Here is a 24,363-nt window from a genome sequence, read left to right on the forward strand (position 1 = left end):
GATGATGAACAGCTGCTAGTCTTCCCGCTAGAACTACGCTGCGCTTACATTTCCTTCTAAAGACTCCTTTTGTCTAATCAATGCTTTACTCCTCTGCCACAATAATGTAATGCATTTTTATTATCTGAAGTATTATATTTATATTGTATTTGTAATTATTATATAAATATAATATCAACTAATTATATAAATTATTATATAATAATTATAAATAATAATATAAATATTAATAATATCAACGGATGCTCTATATACAGTATATATATATATATATATATATATATATATATATATATATATATAAAATCTTTATTGTAAACTGTGTGGAGTAAAGTCAGTATCAAGTATTTCTACATGTAGTGTTTATGGTTAAATATGGGACACATAAAACTTGAAACATGAAACTATTATTGTATAAATGTATGAAAAGCAGAGTTTGACAAGAGCTGGGTGGAAGAAGGCATCTGAGTTTGGAGTGAAACCTTCTCCCATCTTTATAATGAATGGACTGGAACTTCAGTTGAACTGGAACATATTGCAATGGAATGGGTTGCAAGATTTAAATTCACATGAGAGGGTGTGGACAAAGGCAAAATGTTGTGGAAAAGCACAATGGCATGAAAAGTACAATCTGAATCTGCCCACTCAAACACACATATATAGTATCTATTTTGTGTAGTTTATTATAGTTTCCCTATCTCTAATACCCAATCTTGTTTTTGCTTGGCTGTCATGGTGACATATGTTTAGTTCGCAGGCCCCATGCTGAGTCGCTCTGGATGCTGTGTTGCCATGGAGAGCAGCTTGCATTTACAATAGCTTTGCCATAGTGAGCAGGTAATATCAAAACAGCACTTTTGCCAGCTGCCAAGTGCCTCATGCACACAATGCTAAAAGAAATTGATGCATGAAAAATTGTAAGGGGCTTGGTCCTGCTAAAGCATCAGATTGTTTAGGATGCACAGCTCGACTGAATAAAATGATTGCTAGGATCTGAGCAGAGACTATTTAGCAGAGGCGGGTCACTTGTATTAAAATGAATGGGAGAAACTAGAATGCACATCTAAGAAGCTCTCACTGGCTCCCTATGGTCAACGGATGTAGAAAGAAAGTCCCACCTTACAGGTAAAAGAGCCAATCACCTTTAGCGTAAAATGAGGTGAAGAAGTACAATTTATGATTCCAGTATTAACAGATTTTATTGGTGATTTGAAATATGTTCTTTGATAGTAATCTTGACCAATCTATTTTTATTATTATTATTTAAGTGTTCCCCCATTCAAGTAAATGATGCATGACTGGAAATAGTCTCCAGACAGCATTCCAAAGATGGCCGACAGTGGACTGACTTGCTAGAAAGACTTTGCTCTGAGTTAGTTTGGTAGTGTGCCTGTAAAGTGGATTTACAAGAAGCTACTTATTGCCAGTGGGGTTTGCAAAGGCAAGCATCACTACTACTATTGCTCATGAGTTTTGTCTTATTTTAATAGGATATGGACTTGAGCCATCAAGAATTATTAGTGGGCTATTTTAACTTGGGCCAGTAAGCAACCAAAGGAAAGTTTTGCACATGCTAACATAACCACCCATTTTTCTTCAATAAATGTAAAAGCCTTGTTTCATTTTGCATGTAGGACTACACCGGTTCAGGTATAATTACAGAAAGTTGACAGTAACAACCCTGCAGCACACAAAGCAAACAAACACTCTTCTGGTAGAAATCTTTAAATGCTAACAAATAACAGATAGGCTCATGTATAATAAAATGTATACTTTAATGACTGTGATGCACACCTGAATATATCCAATGGATTGTGTGGTATACACTGTTATTACAAAACGAATAAATAAATAAGTCCCAAATCATGATGAATCAGAATAAATTAATATCTACATTTTCATATTATCACAGAGATATCACTTAACCATCACCAATGCTAAAGATGATATTTTACATTCCTAAAATGATATTACTTCTCTTTTCAAAATCAATAGTTTCCAGCATTGCCACATCCTTCTTTTACAAGAAGAAACTTGTCATAGTTCATTTGTTTGTGAGAATATTTGGCACAACCAAAACGGTATTAGATCCATTTATAGAACAACTTAACAGCACAATTCATACATAGGCTAAATAAAAGTAACTTGGGGGCAGGGCTGGACTGGTAATCTGGCATACTGGGCATTTTCCCGGTGGGCTGAAGCACTTTGGGGCTGATCAGGGGCGGACTGGCCATCGGGAGAACCAAGCGGGCCGGTGGGTTGACCGCGAAATGTGCCAAATGGGACGCAATAAGCTAAAATGAGCCGCAGAACGGACCACAGAACGATGCCGCGATATGCAGAAAAGGACAGTGAACAACATACATTTCTGACACTGTTTAAGACATTACGATTCTGGCATAGTGACATTATTCTCATGACAGTTAAGCTCATTTTCACTTTATAAATTCGAGTCTTAAAATTGTACTGTCATTACTGCATACATTAATGCTGGGGGGAAAAACATTTATACATCACAGTAGAAGAATCACCACTGAGAATAATGAACATTACAAAAATAGAAATTTCCTTGCAATTTAGCTGCAAAATGTGTCAAAAATAAATAAATAAATAAAATAAAATATGTCCCATTATAAAAAAAATTAAAAAAGGCTTTATTTATTATTATGCAAATGATATCGCACATTTTTTTACTTATGATGAAATGTGACATAGATGTGCTTATGCAAAACATATTAAAAGTTAACAAAAGGCTTCTGAATCAGAGTAGTGTTGAAGAATCCCTCAAGTGAGTCATGTGCGTGTTGTATGTCCATTGAGTCCAAGCAAACACAAGCCTGCGTCGGGCCATGGTGTAGCCATAACTCCCACAATGAAGTGCGACTAGCAGGCGATCTCGCAGGATGTCCTTACTGGGGTACTCTGGGAGTTTCAGCATGTTAATACTGCGAGGGCAGAGACAGACAGGTAAGTGATGCTTTTTTCATTACATGCATTTGTTAGTCTTTGTGACCATCTCTCGCTTCATTGTGATCATGTTAAGCTGTGTTTATATCACAGGAACATCAGAAGGGTCACATTGCCCTCTAGTGTTTCTATCTGAAAAACATCACACACGTGCATTTCTCACCATGTACTAGAGGTAGGCAGTAGGTTGGATGTGTATGGCACAGCAGCGATAGTGAATTTCTGCAGACCACTGCCGCCAATTAGAAACGCAAATCCTCCATGAGGGACTCGTGAACTGATAGAGAGAAGAAAACAAGGTGAAAACCACAAGATATTTCTGACAAACAGATATACATATTATTTATTATCTTTATAAACGGTCAGTGGTTGTTTTCAGACAATATTAAGCATCATACTTGTTTGAAATGTATTTGTGTTTTATAACATATTAATAACATTAATAGACATGAATACAGCATGCGGAAATAACAAGATGTACCTTCCTGTAACAAACTGTAAGAGAAGGACTCTCTCCTCGAGTGAGACTTTCAACCACTTCCCAGAACCACTGTTACACAAACACATGTGCAACTATAATCATAAAGAGATTATGTGAGATAGCAAATATTCAAGATATACATATTCAAGGATTTTGCTGCCATCATGAATACATCACAAATATCTCAGTGATTGTATTGTGCTTTTTACTTGGCAATTAAAAGATACATGAAAAATTCTCTCATAATTTTCTCACTCATGATATCCCAGATGTGTATGGCTTTCTTTCTTCAGCAGAACACAATTTTTTTTTAATATTTCAGCTCTGTAGGTCCATACAATGCAAGTGAAAGCGGTGCGGTGTTAAGCGGTGCTGATTTAAGCGGTGCGGAGTTAAGCGGTGTTTTCATGGTAAGTTGCTATCTAGTTTGTGAAATACATTCTGGAAAGTTAATAAACAATGACCCCATAATTTTCCCTTTTCAATATAAATATAACGTTAACCCTGTCCCTGACAACCATGTCACTCCTGTTTATCACATCTGTTAGCCAGCTATAGTTTGTCAGTGCATGCAGTAATATAGCAGATTAAAAGGTAAACATCAGAGCATCTTTTTGCAGCTCAGCAGACAACAGTGCGATGGTGGATTGTGTCTGTTGAGTATTTATTTCATGCTACGTCATTACATAGTTGATGAGACGCAATGCTGGAAAGTAAATAAACAACATCTACATTTTACTCTCCATGACACAGAGCTTATAGCTAAGTAGTTAACCACATAGCTACTTTCATTGCTTGTTAGCTGAGTGGAAGCTAATGTGTAAACATGTATTCACCAAACTGTTTTGTTCAGGAGTCACAGTTTGGTACCCCCTTCAACCAAACAATTTCAGTCATTGCATTTCTAAATATAATATTTAAAAGTCTGGTTTTTCAATGTTGAAAGTTTCCCCTGAACTTGTATAGCAGAATACGGTGTAACAACGCTGCCGCTGTTTATCTCTTATCTCGGCAGCAGCGAACCACAAGTTATTGTTAGTGACTGTTTTGTTATACATTAACAACAAAATATTGCTGATGATATTTTGATAAGGCTGAAACAATAGTAGCAGCATCAGTGTGGTGAGTGTATGTGATACCTGTATAACAGACTCCTGTAGGTCATAGCCACTTGTGTACTCTGTGTTTCTCTTCCAGTCCATCACATCAATCTCTGGCATTCCAGACAACAGCAGCTCCTACACACACACACACACACACACACGCACGCACGCACGCACACACGCACGCACATACACACACACTATCAAGCACACATACCAGTAGCCCATCACATCTATAATCTGTCTGGGTCTTTTAAATACAATTACAGTGAATCTGCACTTGAAGCTCCAAAAAAACCCACCACAAATAGTCTGGACAACTCACACTTGGAACTTGGCATATGGGGTCACTACATGCTAGGACAAAGCTGGTTTTGCTAAAGCTTTTTTGGGTTCAAAAGACATATGGGTGAGTCAAAAAATTTAATTTTAAAAATGTTAAGAGTTTTAATTTCTTTCAGCATGTTAGGAAAAGCACAGCAACACAACAGACAACTGTGAGAATAAAGGAAAGCGTGAAGCATGCTGTCTACAGCTTTTTAATAGAAGAACTGTTATGACTGTTTGTCCAAGCAAATGTGCAAATATTGAGAGCAGCACAGTAACAACCCACTGCTACATTGATCTGGGCTTGAGCGAGAAACAGACAGACAGACAGACAGAGACAAAGGAGCAAAATTTTTTCTAAAGGGGTCATGACATGAATGATATTTTCCTTGATCTTTTGTCATGTAGGAGTTCATTGCACAGTAAAAACAAATTGTAATTTCAGAACTGAAAATTTTCTCCTCACTGCAAAAAGAGCAATTGATGAAATCAAGCTGCCAAAACGGCTCGTTCTCTACTTCCTCCACATTGTTATGTCACACTGTTTTTGTTTCATCAGACCAGAGAACATTTCTCCAAAAAGTAAGATCTGTGTCCCCATTTGCACTTGCAAACTGTAGTCTGGCTTTTTAATGGCAGTTTTGGAGCAGTGGCTTCTTCCTTGCTGAGCAGCTTTTCAGGTTATATCAATATAGGACTCGTTTTACTGTGGATATAGATACTTGTCTACCTGTTTCCTCCAGCCTCGTCACAAGGTCCTTTGCTGTTGTTCTTTAGATTTTGCCATGATGACAAGCAAAGAGGCACTGAGTTTAAAGGTAGGCCTCAAAATAAGTCTACAGGTAAACCTCCAATTCAGTAGACCCCCAATCAGAAGCTAATTGGCTAACTGTCTAAAGAATTGACATGTTTTGGAATTTCCAAAGCGGTTTAATGGCACAGTTAACTTAGTGTATGTAAACCTCTGACCCACTGGAATTGTGATATAGTCAATTAAAAGAGAAACAATCTGTCTGTAAACAATTCTTGAAAAAATTACTTGTGTCATGCACAACATAGATGTCCTAAACGACTTACAAAAAACTATAGTTTGCTAATAGGAAATCTGTGGAGTGGTTAAAAAAATGAGTTTTAATAACATCAAAAATGAGTTTTAATGACTTCAACATTAATATGTGTATGTAAACTTCTGACTATATATATATATATATATATATTACACACACAACAGTTAGTTTCGGTCCTCGAATCTGATTGGACGAGAGACGTTCCATGAGTACAGCATCAGCACTCGGATGCTTCACTGTGTGTAACACTCCACTTGTGTTCGTGCTGTTCTAAACTAAAGTGTAAGAGCAGTGCATATGTGTTAAAAGCTACTGGATGTGTGTGTGTGTGTCTTACATGTATTGTTTTTTTTTACATTACATATGTTAGCCAGCAGGTGGTGGCAAAAGATCAGATCTACGTCAGCCAGTGTTCACATACAACATCACTTCATGATTGCTTGTATTACTACTACACTCCTAAAGCTAGAAAATAGCTTTAAGCCACTTTAAACAAACAACTTCAGAAATAAGGCTCATCACAGCTGAGAGACACAACAGACTGATTAATTACACAAACTCAAGTAGCTTACCTCTTACCGGAGTTTCCACATTGGAGAGAAAGTATTATTCAAATTGGCAGAGAAGATTGTGGATTCTATAGGGAATTACCAACAGCACTCGTGCCTGTGGCCAAATCACAGCAGTGCTGATGTAGGGCCATATAGCACTCTTGCTCATGTGTTATTGCTTAAATACAAAGGTTCAATGAACAAGTACATTTTTAAAAATTCACGGTCATAAAAACTTTTTTTGTGCAAGGAACTATTTTCTTACGTGTTGGATCAGAAACTGCCATTGCTGGTTCAAAACAAATGATGCATTCAAGCCTCCATTAGTAATTAAAAATGTCACTTTAGAAATAATATCACGGCTTGTGCTGTTTCTACCAAGTTATTGGATAAACAAGGGTGTGTGTGTGTGTGATATTGCTTATATATATATATATATATATATATAACTATATAGATGACTTAATACAAAGTAAATATTTTCTAGATAACATTTTAATAATTTATTTTGGCTTTATTACAATATTAAGGTTTATTATTTAATTTTGCAGAAAACATGCTGTCTGTATTATATTTAATGTACTGCTTATATTTCACACTTTTCACAAATAAAGTTAACATAATTGGAAAGGGGGTTCCTTGATAAGTGATCATTATATTTGGGAGTCCTTGGTATGAAAAAGTTTGAAAACCCCTGGTCTAAGAGACCCTATTTTGGTTAGAACTTAATTTTGAAAGAAGCCTTTGGTTTTCTGTGATAAATGTTTTTTTGAATTCTGTTGATTCATGATATGTCTCAAAAATAAAGATATCTAGCTGGCTGGCACAGCTGGTTGTGTAACATTTCTTTCTCAGAATTTCTAAAGTCTCACACGCATCAGCAAGAATGGGCTGAAAATATGTATTGCTGTGCGTGCCGTTATTTTCCAGCAAAAGTCTTTTGCAGTTTATAGCTGTCACAGAACTACATTATAGCTGGAAAATGTGTAAATGAAATAAACAGGTATATTCTTCTGACCCTTCTGAAAATGTTGCTAAAGATTATACAGTATTTTCAATAGATCTGAGATGTGGAAACTTGACCATGAAACGTTTTTCTATTTTTGATCAAATAAATATTCTGGGTCCAATGCAAGTTAAGTTCAATCGACAGCATTTCTGACAGATTTGAAGCTAAGTTTTTTTTTTTTTTTTTTTAAGGAAATTGAGGGATGAATCGAAACACATTTTTGTGGTACATTTGCAGCATTATGCCACAAATGCTATCAATTGAACTTAACTTGTATTGAATGCAGAATATTCCTTTAACTACACTTTGTCTTTCCAGGCATACCAATGGATCTGTTCCAAAACCCAGTTTGCTGTCTCACTGCCCACTGTCTACCTAGTCAGTTGCCTTCTAAGGGGGAGTACAAACAGGGGGAATACTTGCATTTAAAAAAACAGAGTCTCTTAAAAGTTCCTCTCATTCAAAACATTATGACAGAACATGTTTTCACCTTATTGTCTTGGGTGACCGGTATAGTAATTTCTCCTTGTTTGAGAGGCACCTCCTCCATGGTTCCAAACACATCTGTCTCTACAGAGAAGGTCAACTCTAGGCCAAGATCACTGATGTCATTGTCCAGAATCCACTGAAGGTTCTTGGCATACTCTGGGTCAGTGGAGGACACATCCTGGTAGCTCACAGGGATACCTGATTTCATATATAAAAAAATACTTTTACATGTCATATATGCTACAAACACTCCAGTCAATGAGTCTATTCTTGAAAAAAAAACATTCCGTGACTTTATTGATTTTCTGCAACTAAAAACCTACAACAGATTTTAAAAGATCCTTTAAAAAAAACAAAAACATCTTAAACTGATTCTGGGCTGACTTTGATAAAAACCCTGTCAAGTGTGTGGGGTTACCCAGTATGTGCTTGTAAAACAGCGTGTGAAGTAGATGTTGACCAGCTGGCGATGGTAGAGCGCCAGACCTAAGATTTGACCAGCAAATCTAAAGTAGTTCAGATGATTTGGGTTGACAGAGGAGTTACTGTTGGGTTGAAATGTGGTACCTGTACAATAAATGAATGTACCCAGAAAAAAACAAAAACATACTGTAAACGTACAAGCAATTAAGAGATGTTTTCTTTCTGTGCAAAATTTCTCCTTGATCACAGAGGGATTTTGACTTACTTCACAATTTTTCTATTGTGGACAAACACAGAAACTCAGAACCTCTAACATGCAGCCAAACAAGCGGGAAAAACATTCGCCATTTTTAATCATACAGGATTTAACAGCGTGTCATATACCATCTGCAGATTGCGTAAACAGTGCGTAGTCTGGGTTGATGATTTCATTGGACAGAATGTCAAACCGCTCTCTGACCACACACCCTGACCCTAAGGAAAAAACACAGAGAATAAAGTTATTCATGGCATTCGACTTGGACCTAATGCCTTGCAGCTACACCCCAATAAAAACAATCTCTTAATCCGATTAGATAATAGATAAAAGTCAGGGCAATGCGTCTGAAAGTGGCACATGGTTTGAGATTTGTTCAAGCTCACCATGCCCTCTTCACCGTGGAACCACACGGCGATGCCTTGTTTGAGTTTCTCATTGGAGGATTTGGACACAACCTCACAGCTGCTGCGGAAAATTGAGTCTGAAAGAAGATGATCCAAAAGATAGATGAATGATAGAGAGAACCCCCCCAGAAATGTTTACATACTGTAGATAACGTAGACATTGCTTACCTCTGTGAACCAGTAGAATGTCATTTTCATTAACCGGCCGGTGCACCATATCAGAGTCTGGCTGTCCGGTCAGAAGATGTTCATAAAACCACTCACACCGGTCTTAAAATGGCTGAGGAGAGGGAAACAAGGACCAACTGCACATGACAGAGTTCGATTCGGTTCTTGCATCTTAGACAAATTCTAACAACTGGGCCGTTGATGCATTACATATCCATGGACTTGTTTTTACAACATCCAAGATTTTAGGTTAATGTTTATATGAATGAAGAACACTTTTAATGATATAAACCGGTATTATTTTTATATATATATATATATATATATATATATATATATATATATACAAAGTTATTTATTAATAAGTCTCCTTTCTGTTGGACAGAGTGAATTGTAAGGGAGGTTAATACGCTAGATGACCTATAGAGAGTGGAGTGTTGAGATCCTTTGAAAATATGGTTAAACATTTTGGGATCCATAGGTCTCAATTCTTTAGGTATTTAGAGCTACAACACCTGCTTTGTACTATTTTTGGGAGTAGCATACACCCCCTAAAGTGGCAGATACTGCTTTTGGAAAGGATCGCGAGGCATCAGTGTATTACTCCCTGTTAATTCAGAGTCTGGGGATGGTGCTTCAACTTCTCTTAAGAGATTATGGGAGAAAGATTTAAACTTGGTATTGGAGGAGGGAGTGTGGGCTAGGATTCTAAAAAACATCAAGTCTACATCTATAGATGCAAGGGTGGACCTTGTACAATTTAAGATTTTACATTGATTCTATTGGACCCCCTCTAGATTGTATAGACACACCCACCTGTTTGCAATTCCAATCAGAAGAGACACAACCCATGTTTTTTGGAAGAGGGTTAAGATCCAAGAATTTTAGTTGAGGGTTCAGAGTTTTATGTGTGACGTATTGGGCACTAAAATTTCACTTCGCCCCAGACTCTGTATTTTAGGTGATGGGGCGATCATTAATATTAGTACATAAAAAATTGGGTCCTAGTCAGAGTTATGATCGGCAGACAGTTCATCCTTATGGGATGGAAGTCGGCTGGAGCACCTCATTTCAGGAGTGGTGCACAGAGATGGGCAGGGCGGCAGCATTTGAGGTGGTGTCGTATAGAAGGCTAGGACTTGTTTGAAAAACGTGGGGCAGCTATTTGGCATTTTTGGAGGGCTCTCAGGAAGGGCATTGGAGAGAGACTTAGAATTTTAAATGTGTGTGCTTATTATGATTTATTTTTTATTCATTTTATATATATAATTTTTTTTTATCTCAGCGTGTACTCCGGTTTGGCCACAGGGATGTTTGTGGGGGGTGGATTGGGGAAGAAAATAATGGCGTTTAAGGGGGATAATGTTTGACTCTGTAAATTATTGTTTTGTTATGTGTCATGCTTGAAGAGCATTTATTCAAATAAAAATTTGAATCTGAAACAAGAAACTGCACCTTCCTTTTATCGTTTGGGTAATTTTTGACCCTCATTGAAAATCATTCAAAATGTATAAATTCTTGATTAGAGTACAACGCTACTAAAGACCCCCATTAAAAATAATCTGTTTTGTTGTGGACACAGTGTATAATGATTGGGGGGAAAATGCTACATTCTGAATTATAATGTCCAAGGGTCCAAGGATGCTTTAATTTACATATATTTCAATCACTTTTTGCCATTTTATAATAGCTGAACTATATCACAATAATGTTTTATTTATTCTGCTTTTAATAAACCAACAGTATACAGTTTGGAGTTATAATTTTTGTACATGACTATTTCATAAATTAATCTGTATTGCCTTTTCCAGCAGTTAAAATGGGCCCACGTTGTTAACAAATCCACCATTGCAACAAATCCATTCACTCCCACTAATGTCAAATGTTTTGTTGCAGTGTAACGGGGTTAAGGGAGGCACCATAATAGATATTTCTGTGATCTTATGTTTTAGGAGAAAATTATATTCAGTAGGTCTTTTAGCATTGCACCCTATCTTATAAAATCATGTAAGTGAACTTACTAACTAACATATTACCTCCACAGGTGTAGTTCAGCACATTCACTTGCTGTGGACAGGTGCCACTAACGTTTGACAACCACAGTGTGTCACAATACAGAATTGTGTCAGAATAAAATTTAAGTTAAATGTTTGGCTTGAAAAGTGTGCTTGTGCTATCTTTCTTTAAGAAAGTGTTACACCCAACTATCAGTTTAGGAAATGCATGCAGCGTTTTGTTAGTTACAGAATTAAACCTGCAGATTGTGATTTCATTCTCTGCATGTGCACTCTGTGACTTCCTCACAATCACATTAAATTCTTCTTCTGTAGGAACAAATGCTTCAAGGTTGAGATGGTGTTCTTCAGTTTACAAGCCCCCCTTTTTCCTCCAAACATAACGATGGTCATTATGGTCATTTTGTTTCATCAGACTTTTTTCTACAAAAAGTAGGCTCTTTGTCCCCAAGTGCACTTGCAAACTCTAGTCTGGATTTTTTATGGCGGTTTTGGAGCAGTGGCTTCTTCCTTGCTGAGCAGCCTTTCGGGTTATATCAATATAGGGGCTTGTTTTACTGTAGATATAGATACTTGTCAAACTGCTTCATCCAGCATCATCACAAGGTCTTTTGCTGTTGTTCTGGGATTGATTTGCACTTTTCACAACAAACTACGTTCATCTCTAGTAGACAGAATGTGTCTCCTTCCTGAGCGATATGATGGCTGCATGGTACCATGGTTTTTATACTTGCAAACTACTGTTTGTACAGATGAACGTGGTATCTTCAGGTGTTTGGAAATTGCTCCCAAGAATGAACCAGACTTGTGGAGGTGCACAATATTATTTTTCTGAGGTCTTGGCTGATTTCTTTTGATTTTCTAATGATGTCAAGCAAAAAGGCATTGAAAGTAGGCCTTAAAATACATCAACAGGTACAACGCCAATTTAATCCAATTAGCCAATTAGCCTATCAGAAGCTAATTGGCTAATTGACAAATGTCTTTACATAATTTAATAGAATTTTCCAAGCTGCTTAAAGGCACAGTTAATTAGTGTATGTAAACCTCTGACCCACTGGAATTGTGATAAGAGTCAATTAAAAGTGAAAATATCTGTCTGTAAACAATTGTTGGAAATAATACTCTTGTCATGCACAAAGTAGATTTGCCAAAACTATAGTTTGCTCAAATGAAAGCTGAGGAGTAGTTAAAAAATATATATATATATATATACAGGTCCTTCTCAAAAAATTAGCATATTGTGATAAAGTTCATTATTTTCCATAATGTAATGATAAAAATTAAACTTTCATATATTTTAGATTCATTGCACACCAACTGAAATATTTCAGGTCTTTTATTGTTTTAATACTGATGATTTTGGCATACAGCTCATGAAAACCCAAAATTCCTATCTCAAAAAATTAGCATATCATGAAAAGGGTCTCTAAACGAGCTATTAACCTAATCATCTGAATCAACTAATTAACTCTAAACACCTGCAAAAGATTCCTGAGGCTTGTAAAAACTCCCAGCCTGTTTCATTACTCAAAACCGCAATCATGGGTAAGACTGCCGACCTGACTGCTGTCCAGAAGGCCATCATTGACACCCTCAAGCAAGAGGGTAAGACACAGAAAGAAATTTCTGAACAAATAGGCTGTTCCCAGAGTGCTGTATCAAGGCACCTCAGTGGGAAGTCTGTGGGAAGGAAAAAGTGTGGCAAAAAATGCTGCACAACGAGAAGAGGTGACCGGACCCTGAGGAAGATTGTGGAGAAGGACCGATTCCAGACCTTGGGGGACCTGCGGAAGTAGTGGACTGAGTCTTGGGTAGAAACATCCAGAGCCACCATGCACAGGCGTGTGCAGGAAATGGGCTACAGGTGCCGCATTCCCCAGGTCAAGCCACTTTTGAACCAGGAACAGCGGCAGAAGCGCCTGACCTGGGCTACAGAGAAGCAGCACTGGACTGTTGCTCAGTGGTCCAAAGTACTTTTTTCGGATGAAAGCAAATTTTGCATGTCATTCGGAAATCAAGGTGCCAGAGTCTGGAGGAAGACTGGGGAGAAGGAATGATGGTCTGGGGTGCCATGTCAGCTGCTGGTGTTGGTCCACTGTGTTTTATCAAGGGCAGGGTCAATGCAGCTAGCTATCAGGAGATTTTGGAGCACTTCATGCTTCCATCTGCTGAAAAGCTTTATGGAGATGAAGATTTCATTTTTCAGCACGACCTGGCACCTGCTCACAGTGCCAAAACCACTGTTTTACTGACCATGGTATTACTGTGCTCAATTGGCCTGCCAACTCTCCTGACCTGAACCCCATAGAGAATCTGTGGGATATTGTGAAGAAAAAGTTGAGAGACGCAAGACCCAACACTCTGGATGAGCTTAAGGCCGCTATCGAAGCATCCTGGGCCTCCATAACACCTCAGCAGTGCCACAGGCTGATTGCCTCCATGCCACGCCGCATTGAAGCAGTCATTTCTGCAAAAGGATTCCCGACCAAGTATTGAGTGCATAACTGAACATAATTATTTGAAGGTTGACTTTTTTGTATTAAAAACACTTCTTTTATTGGTCGGATGAAATATGCTAATTTTTTGAGATAGGAATTTTGGGTTTTCATGAGCTGTATGCCAAAATCATCATTATTAAAACAATAAAAGACCTGAAATATTTCAGTTGGTGTGCAATGAATCTAAAATATATGAAAGTTTAATTTTTATCATTACATTATGGAAAATAATGAACTTTATCACAATATGCTAATTTTTTGAGAAGGACCTGTATATATATTTCCCAGCAGAACATTGGCCTGAGCATCACACTCCCTCCACTGGCTTGTCGTCCTCCCACAGTGCATCCTTGTGCCATCAATTCCCCAGGTAAACCGCGTACACGTACACAGCCGTCCACATGATGTAAAAGAAAACAGGACTTATTTTACCATGCGACCTTCTTCCACTAATCCAGTTTTGATGCTCGTATGACAATTGTAGGTGTTTTAACGGTGGACAGGAGTCATTCTGGGCACTCTGACCAGTCTGCAGCTTTGCAGCCCCATACGCAGCAGGGTGCGATGCACTGTGTGTTGTGACGCATTCCTACTGTAACCATCATTAAACTTTTCTGTGACTTGTAACATACTAGACATTCTGTCAGTTCGGACCTGATGGGATAGCTTTCATTGCCCTCGTGCATCGATGAGGCTTAGGCTCCCAACTCCTTGACGCTGGATTGTCCCTCCTCAGACTACTGTCGGTAGGTACTCACTAATGCTGACTGGGAGCACCCCACAAACCATGGGGAGCACCCAAAAAAAATTAAAATTATAATAATAAAAATATATATATATATATAAACAGCATTTTGCTGTTATTCTTTTATAATTATTTTATAACTTTTATGCATGCAGCTTTTATGAAAATGTGTTTTATATATAATTGTATCTTTAACACACAACACACACACAGTTTTTTCTTTTGAGTTTTGAGTTACTCTGCTAGGACACCTGTGGGAACAGATGATGCATGCATAATTATTAGGCTAATCAACATTCTTATCACATTTCCAAGCATATGTTTCCAATTCCAATTAATATCAACCTCAATAGTTACTATTAAGGCTGGGCAATATATAGAATATTCATGTTATAGTCACGATGAATATTGTGAATATGCTACATATGATTTTAATGCACTTTAATTTTGGACATCAGGCTTCTAATAGACTGCATCAGTTCACTAATTTCACGATCCTTCAGGGCTGCCGAATTAATACAAAAAAAACATCAAAATGATAATGTGGTCATATGTGATTATTAAACTTCACAAGGCTGCTATTTAAGCAGATAAACATGTCTTTGTGCACTTCAGAATAAACTGGCGATGGCTGTTGTGTGAACTCAAGAAGGATAAGTACTGCAGATTCAAGCATTTGCGCAATTACAAACATTAATAACTACTACAAGTTATTCTACAAATCTACAAACACTGCCCAGTATAACAGAGTCAAAATAAAAGCCCCAGGTGATGAAGTTCATTTCAAGGCCTTGTTCATTCACAATTATAATTTTTTTAAATATAATAAGGTAATTAATGCTTTTTATTAAGATACTATGCATCAATATATATAAAATATTACTATAAAAAATGCATTTCAATGAAAATGATTAGATCTGATTTTCCTTTGTGTTCACTAATGTAAAGTCGTGGGAAAACATGCCTTTAATATTTATAAATATATTTTTATTCAATGTCTTTAAAATATTAAATCTACTTGGCTAAAAAAATGCTGTTTAGAAGAAATGTAGGTTCTTCTGAATAATAAATAAATAAATAGCTTTTGAGCCATTTTGGAGAAAATACATAATTATTGAGATACCTATCGAATATCGTCAATAGGCTGAAAAATATAAAAATTAAATTTTTGTAGCAGTTTTGCCTAGCCCTAGTTACTAAGTAAAATAATTTTCAAGTGCTATTTAATTTTTGATGGAGAGTGTGGCATAAATCGACATGCACACTGTATTCAGATGAGCAGAATTATTAGGCAGTTTTCTTACTACAGGTCAAATGGGCCAATAAGAGATCTAACTGACACAGAAAAGTCCGAAATCAGAAGGATGCAACAATTTCACTCCTGAAAAATAAGGTGTTACCTAGTTTAATAATTCTGTAATCTAATGCAATAACATTAACAATAGGCCATTTTAATTGTGACTTAATTGTCCAAATCCATTCTGGGACAAGTGTATTACAAAACCTCCTTGAATCTCTCATGCATCATGCTTACCTGGCCTTTGATGATATGCATGAATCGAGACATGAGCTCAGGGCACTCCAGCAGGAAGTGGAAGTGATTGAAGATGATTTTTGGATTCCTGGGAACAAAAGACAAGCAATTGGGAGACTGATGTAAGGAGTGGTTTTAAAAGCACAAAGCTTAATAACCTAATAAATGCCCTTAACTTACCTTGTGACAAAACATTTGAGCACCTCATCATGTTTTTTTTTTTTGTTTTTTTTATTTCAAATTTATGCAAAAGAACATCTGACAAGAAAATAAAATCAAGCAAACAAATCTAAATAATTCCAATAACACAATAAAACAAATTAATTACAATGGTTACAGTCAAAGACTTTTTTTTTTTTTTTTTTTTCTTACTCTTGTCTATGTCCATTACATATTCGAAAAGGAGTGGGAAGAAGAAAAAAAAACTTATTTAATCCCACCCCCTATCCATAATTCTAAGTCGACCCACGTTCCATCATAAATCTACTTTATTATACCCCAAAGCAAAGAAAAATAATTCAAGAAAAAAAAAAAAATTATAATAATATTAAATAAATTATCAATTATTTAAACAAGGAAAATAATAATTAAATAAACAATATAGAAGAATAACTTAGAAATATCAGTAGCTCAGAAAAAGAAATGACATAATAATAATAACACAAAGAAACGAAAAATAATTACTAGCCCCAAAACACTCATTGATTATTCACCCCATTCTTCATCCCTGTATCTCTTGAAGACAATATCTTTATACCTAATTTTAAACTGATTTATGTTTGGACATTGCTTTAGTTCATCATTGAGACTATTCCATAGCTTTACTCCAGAGCTGGAGATACAAAAACTTTTTCTAGTTGTCCGAATTCTGTTAACTTTGAAGTTATGTGTCCCCCTAAATTTATAACCTCCCTCTCTTACCCTGAATAATATTTGAATATTTCTTGGCAATATATTATTTTTAGCTTTAAACATTATTTGGGCTGATTGATACTTCACAAGATCTGTGAATTTTAATAATTTTGACTGTATGAATAATGCATGAGTGTGTTCCCTATACTCAGCATTGTGAATAATTAGGGCCCAAGCACAAAGTGCGTAGGACCCTATTGTTTTCGTTAGGATTATTATTATTATTATTATTATTATTATTAGGGCCCAAGCCTTGAAAAGGCAAGGCCCTATTGTTTTCGTTAGGATTATTATTAGGGCCCAAGCCTTGAAAAGGCAAGGCCCTATTGTTTTCGTTAGAATTATTATTATTAGGGCCCAAGCCTTGAAAAGGCAAGGCCCTATTGTTTTCGTTAGGATTATTATTATTAGGGCCCAAGCCTTGAAAAGGCAAGGCCCTATTGTTTTCGTTAGGATGACTATGATTATTATTTTTTTTACGACTATTGGGGCACTTTTGGGGCTCTTAACGTGCTTGAAAACTCTTGAAACTTTGCACACGGGTCAGAACCCATGGCCATTAGGGCCGGGCTGAAGCTGGTACCGGGGCGTGGCAGGGGGGCTCGACGGCGCCCCCTGGAACGGGGTCCGAAAACTTGGTCCATAAATCAAACACGCTTGCATGTAATAATATGAAACTCGGTACACATATAGATCTCATCGTTTCATATATCCTTCATACTTTTACTTTTTACCTCAGCCCAACAGGAAATTGTCTATTTAGGGTTTTTTGGAAAACGCATGCAATGGAATTTGAAATACTCCTCCTGGAGAATTCCACCAATCGCCACGAAACTCGGTCAGCATGAAGTCAAGACATTGAGGATGAAAAATTGCCGGCGGAATTTTGATATGTCGAACGGTTTGGCCGTGGCGAGGAAACGAAATGATGGTGTGAAAAGAGAAACAGGAAGTGTGTTATAACTTCTGCATACATTAATTGATCTCGATGAAACTTCAGCAGTGTGTTCGCTGTAACAGGCCGATCGCATGGATGTGACTATTGTGAGTCAAAGTTATAGCGCCACCAACTGGCAGAAGGACGTGTGTCACTTTCAAAATGCTTTGAAATCACCCTCTTATTTTTACCCGATTTACTTAAACTTTTGGTGTGTAATGTAAACACACGGCAGATGTAGACATGGGAAAGGATTATTGATATCTTGGATACTGTTGCCGCGGCAATGCTTCAAACTGGAATATTCTTTTTTGATGCTTTTGAGACTCTTAGCATACTTGAAATTGCATGAAACTCGACAGACACATCACATTTATTAGCCAGTAGACATGTGCAAAGTTTCAGAAACGGGCGTGGTGCAGGGGCTCAGTAGCGCCACCTTTTGACAAAAGTGGGGGGGTTGCTTTACACTTTGACCCACAGTCACAAAACTCAGTAATTATATTGTTCTCATCGAGCCGGACAACTTTCTAATTTACAGTCATTAGCTCAGACCAACAGAAAGTCAGATATTTTGGTTTGAATGTGGATGTTTTGGAGAATTTTCTCTGCCTCTCTCACTGACCCTACGTCTCTCTGTGTCTGGGGGGAGGGGGGTGATTTGGCTGTTGAATGAGAATGCTTTTATTTTTGTTTTTCAAGGTTTTGGGGCCCTTAACGTGCTCGAAAACTCTTGAAACTTTGCACACGGCTCGGAACCCGCGGCCATCAGGGCCGGGCCGAAGATGGTACCTGGGCGTGGCAGGGGGGCTCGACAGCGCCCCTGGAATGGGATTCGAACACTTGTCCATATATCAAACATGCTTGCATGTAATAATATGAAACTCGGTACACTTGTAGATCTCATCGGGCCGAACAACTTTCGTGCTCTAAGTTTTACGCCAGCCCAACAGGAAGTCGGCTATTATGGGTTGTTTGGAAACACGTGCTCTGGAATTATATATATTCCTCCTAGAGAATGAATCCAATCGCCACCAAACTCGGTCGGCATGAAGTCAAGACATTGAGGATGCTACATACCGGACGGATTTTTGATATCTCGAACGGTTTGGCCGTGGCGAGGAAATTGATTTATGACTAAAAAAGGACACATGAAGTGTGTTATAACTTAGTTAGTTCTATCTACAGTTACAAAACTCGGCGTGTATATTGTGCTCGTCAAGCCGAACATCTTTCTAATTTACAGTCATTAGCTCCGACCAACAGAAAGTCAGATATTGTGGTTTGAATGTGGATTTCTTGGAATTTTTCTCTCTCTGACTGACAGAGTGACTGCTCCCATTCTATGTTTTTCTCTCTCTCTGACAACGTGCCCCCTGCCAATTCTCTGTGTGTGGGGAGTGGAGGAGAGGGGGAGGGAGAGGGGATTTCTCTGTTGGGTGAGATTTGCATTAAGATATTGTTTTTCAAGGTTTCCGGGACTTTTGGGGCCCTTAACGTACTCAAAAACTCTTGAAACTATGCACACAGGTCAGAACCTGCGGCCATCAGGGCCGGGCTGAATCTGGTACCCGGGCGTGGCAGGGGGGCTCGACAGCGCCCCCTTGAACGGGGTCTGAACACTTGTCCATATATCAACATGCTTGCATGTAATAATATGAAACTCGGTACACTTCTATATCTCATCGGGCCGAACAACTTTCGTGCTCTAAGTTTTACGCCAGCCCAACAGGAAGTCAGCTATTATGGGTTGTTTGGAAACACATGCTCTGGAATTATATATATTCCTCCTAGAGAATGAATCCAATCACCACCAAACTCGGTCAGCATGAAGTTAAGTCATTGAGGATGCTACATTGCGGACGGATTTTTAATATCTCGAACGTTTTGGCCGTGGCGAGGAAATTGATTTATGACTAAAAAAGGACACATGAAGTGTGTTATAACTTAGTTAGTTCTATCTACAGTTACAAAACTCGGCGTGTATATTGTTCTCGTCAAGCCGAACAACTTTCTAATTTACAGTCATTAGCTCCGACCAACAGAAAGTCAGATATTGTGGTTTGAATGTGGAACACATAGCAAATGAACTTTGAAGCTCCAAAAGCACATAAAGGTAGCACACAAGGAAGTGTGATATAACTTCTGCATACATTAACTGATCTCGATGAAACTTCAGCAGTGTGTCACATGGATGTGACTATTGTGAGACAAAGTTATAGCGCCACCAACTGGCAGAAGGAAGTGTGTCACTTTCAAAATGCTTTGAAATCACCCTCTTATGTCTCAAGTGAACAAACAGACCAACAGAAAGTCAGATATTTTGGTTTGAATGTGGAACACATTGCAAATGAACTTTGAAGCTCCAAAAAGCACATAAAGGCAGCATAAAAGCAAGGAAGTGTGTTATAACTTTTGCATACATTAACTGATCTCGATGAAACTTCAGCAGTGTGTCACATGGATGTGACTACTGTGAGTCAAAGTTATAGCGCCTCCAACTGGCAGAAGGAAGTGTGTCACTTTCAAAATGCTTTGAAATCACCCCCTTATGTCTCAATTGAACAAACAGTTGATAAAGAAATCGGGTATCAATATATTGAATTATGAATTATTGCAGTGATCAACTGTGATGTCCGGTTAAGATGAAAATAAACTATCGCTCTGTCTAAGCGATTATCTTTCTGAAACACGTCACAAAAACTTACAGAAACGGATAACACAAACATGATGTTGGAAATATACACTTATCAGAATAGTTATATTAAACTTTAGTCTATTTCAGTTAAAGCCATTTAAGTTATAAAGCTGTCTCATGTAATTTCTCCTTTAATTCTATAATATAACCACTAGGTGGAGTTCTAAGCCTATTTTCTGTATTCTCGTTGTTTTAACGTATGAAGAAGACTTACATGTTGTTGAGAACGCAGTAAAGTGTGTCGCATATTTCGTTCTGTGAGTTTTATGAGTACTCCGAGTCTTTATTAAAACCAACACATGAAACATATGTCTAAAGAAAGTAGGGATGGCTTATCGATCCTAACGTATCAAAACTTCCGAGTATGATGTTGTTTTAGGTTTGTCTGACTAGAGCTGCCGCGATAGTCAATATATCGACTTATCGCACGATATATGGAAATGAGCGCGATCATTTTTGGTGCCGCGATATATTGCAACTGATAATTTGTTTTATTATTAAAAATAATAACCAGATTCATTTTTACATTAAAATGAATGTCACCAACATTTTAGTTGATCGCGCTGCCTCTGTCATCTTGTCTGCACTCTGTGTCGGAGGCGGGGCTCAGGCAGCGTGTCCACACACACACACACACACACACACACACACACAGAGAGAGAGAGCGGACACCGTCAGGTGAAGAGAAGGCGTGAACCAACTGCATTTTAAAGTGTTCTGTTTCGTGACATCTCCAGCGAGCCAGTTAGGAAGAACGAGTCCAACATGGAATTGATTTCAAAGCCGCAATCTTCAGCTCCGGTGTGGGAACATTTTGGCTTTAAGCCGAACGAGAGAGGAGAGCTAATTAACGTGAACGAGCCAGTATGTCGACTGTGTTTTAAAACAGTAGCAACGAAAAGAGGCAACACAACAAACTTAAAATCGCACCTAAAACATAACCATCCCACGCAGTTTTTCAACCTGGGAACAACAACTGCAGCTGGAGTTGGAGAGGGGCCTTCTTCCAGACAGTTATCTGTTGCAGATGCCTTTTCCCGACAGTGCAAATATAAACGTGACAGCGCGAAATGGCGCACACTCACGGATAGCGTAACTCGCTATAAGAAAGACTGTTTAGCACAGCTGGTAACATTGTTACCCCAGTAAGATCCTGCCATAAGCCCCACAAGGTAAACATGTTGGTGTTCCTTTCTCGGAATCTGCCTAACAATTAAAAAACTAATCTGGCAGCAGAAATGTCCTGTTGATGCATCTGTGCCTTTGTGTGAGACACTTTAAAAGTTTAAATTGACATATTAGCCTACTTTGTTTTGATCTAGTTCTTGATACCTTGCACTTTTTTGTTAACAAAAGTGTATTTATTTACTTGTTTTATTTATTTGGGATATATTTTTTCACATTTCACAATGTCTAAATATTGAATAGAATAAGAATACAGTGTATTTGCATTATTATGCTATTATATTGTCATTATGTAATCAGTGGCCTAAAATGGTCTGAAAATTACAATAATATCGTTTATCGCAATTAATTTATGTGCAATATATCGCACAACAAAAAGTAGTTATCGTGACAGCTCTATGTCTGACAGATTATTTTTGCTCGCATCTTCACGAAGGTTTGTCGGTTGTATACAATGTTTGCCTGTTTGAACGTTCAAGCGATTTTACACTATTCAACTCAACAAATGTGAAAACAACTCAAATACATGTTTGCGAGCAGATTGAGTGACACAGCGATCGAGCCGCGTCGTGTCTAACGCTCGCTCGAACGCCGATGAGATTTAACTTTCGCTGCTGCTTGCGTCTGAACGGACAATTTCATACAACAAAGTGTAAAAATACATGATATATTGAGGAGTCTGTTATGTCTCACGTGTGCACGTGCACACATAGACATCAAAGGGGGCTTGAGCACCTGCCCTTTTTCTTCCTCGAGAGAAAGTGCCCTTTTTTCTGGGGTGTTTATTTTTATTTTTTTAATAAATAAATTAATATATATATTCCTGTTTGCGCACAGCTTCCCTGTCAAACAAATATATTTATTAAATAAAAAATCAAAACATCAGGTCGGTAGATGAGATTTTGTCGATGCCCGCCCTCCCTCTCTCCCTCCCTCCGCATCGTGTACAGTGCCTCGACTATACAGCTAATTAGCCAAAACCAAATATAGTTAACTTGTGTCTTGCTAACATTCATGACTCATGAGCTACTAGCTAATGTAATAGGTTAGCTAAAGTCTAGCTAAGGCAATATATCATGGCCATACAGGCCAATATACTGTACTTATTGGAGACATTACAGGTGAATACAGTCACATTTGTGTGATGTACTTAACATAATGATAAATAATCTTAAGATATTATATCAGTATGCTATGTATTGTGAATACACCCATGTTAAACATAAAAATGTACTTCCATTGCATATCATAGGAACACATAAGCGTAAATTATAATTACATTGATAAACCTGTACAAAGACCTCCAGATAAATACTGGCCTTCTGGATTAACACATTTAAGTGCTGCAAAAGATATTGACCTATGACATCCTATGACATCAAAAATTATTCTACATTTGAATTATCTCATAGATGTGACTATTGTGGTTCACGGTCATAGGCCCTGTCCTAAATGGCACACTTCATATGAATTTTCAGTCTTGTGTACTTATTTCATGTGTCCATTAACTCCATGAGACCGTAGGGTGTCTCATTTTTCATTTTAGGTATCGGAAGGGTGCTCACGCATACTTTGTGGTTGATATGTGCCCTCGATGCGCACTTTTGCAGAGCACACACTGATGCGAGCTCTACAGCACACATCTTCTCGACGGTCAAAGCGAGGTTACGTTATTGCCCATCGTGCACAGCAACCCTAAAGTCACGGGGGTGGCGGTGCCACCGGCTTGGGCCCGCCATCGCTGCTCGCAGCTATATCTATTATTATTTTTTTTACGACTATTGGGGCACTTTCGGGGCTCTTAATGTGCTCAAAAACTCTTGAAACTTTGCACACGGGTCAGAACCCGTGGCCATTAGGGCCGGGCTGAAGCTGGTACCCGGGCGTGGCAGGGGGGCTCGACAGCGCCCCCTGAAACAGGGTCCGAAAACTTGGTCCATAAATCAAACACGCTTGCATGTAATAATATGAAACTCGGTACAAATATAGATCTCATCGTTTCATATATCCTTCATACTTTTACTTTTTACCTCAGGCCAACAGGAAATCATCTATTTAGGGTTCTTTGGAAAACACATGCAATGGAATGTGAAATACTCCTCCTAGAGAATTCCACCAATCGCCACGAAACTCGGTCAGCATGAAGTCAAGACATTGAGGATGAAAAATTGACAGCGGATTTTTGATATCTCGAACGGTTTGGCTGTGGCGAGGAAACGAAATTATGGCGTGAAACGTGAAACAGGAAATGTGTTATAACTTCTGCATACATTAATTGATCTCGATGAAACCGCAGCTGTGTGTTTGCTGGAAGAGGCCGATCGCATTGATGTGACTATTGTGAGTCAAAGTTATAGCGCCACCAACTGGCAGAAGGAAGTGTGTCACTTTCAAAATGCTTTGAAATCACACTCTTATTTTTACCCGATTTACTTAAAACTTTATGTGTATAATGTAAACGCACGGCAGATGTAGACGTGTGAAAGGATTATTGATATCTTAAATAGTGTTGTCGTGGCAGCGCTTCAAAGTTGAATATTCTTTTTTGATGCGTGGTGCAGGGGCTCAGTAGCGCCACCTGTTGA

General features: G+C 38.0%; 1 pseudogene; it reads right to left on the minus strand.

The window, feature by feature from the left end:
• Positions 1-1,787: 1,787 nt before the first annotated feature.
• The window catches only part of LOC127658290 (E3 ubiquitin-protein ligase HACE1-like), a 46,473-nt pseudogene continuing 23,897 nt past the window's right edge, over positions 1,788-24,363 (minus strand).

Source organism: Xyrauchen texanus, chromosome 17 (assembly GCF_025860055.1).
Source record: "Xyrauchen texanus isolate HMW12.3.18 chromosome 17, RBS_HiC_50CHRs, whole genome shotgun sequence".
Classification (NCBI taxonomy): Eukaryota; Metazoa; Chordata; class Actinopteri; order Cypriniformes; family Catostomidae; genus Xyrauchen; species Xyrauchen texanus.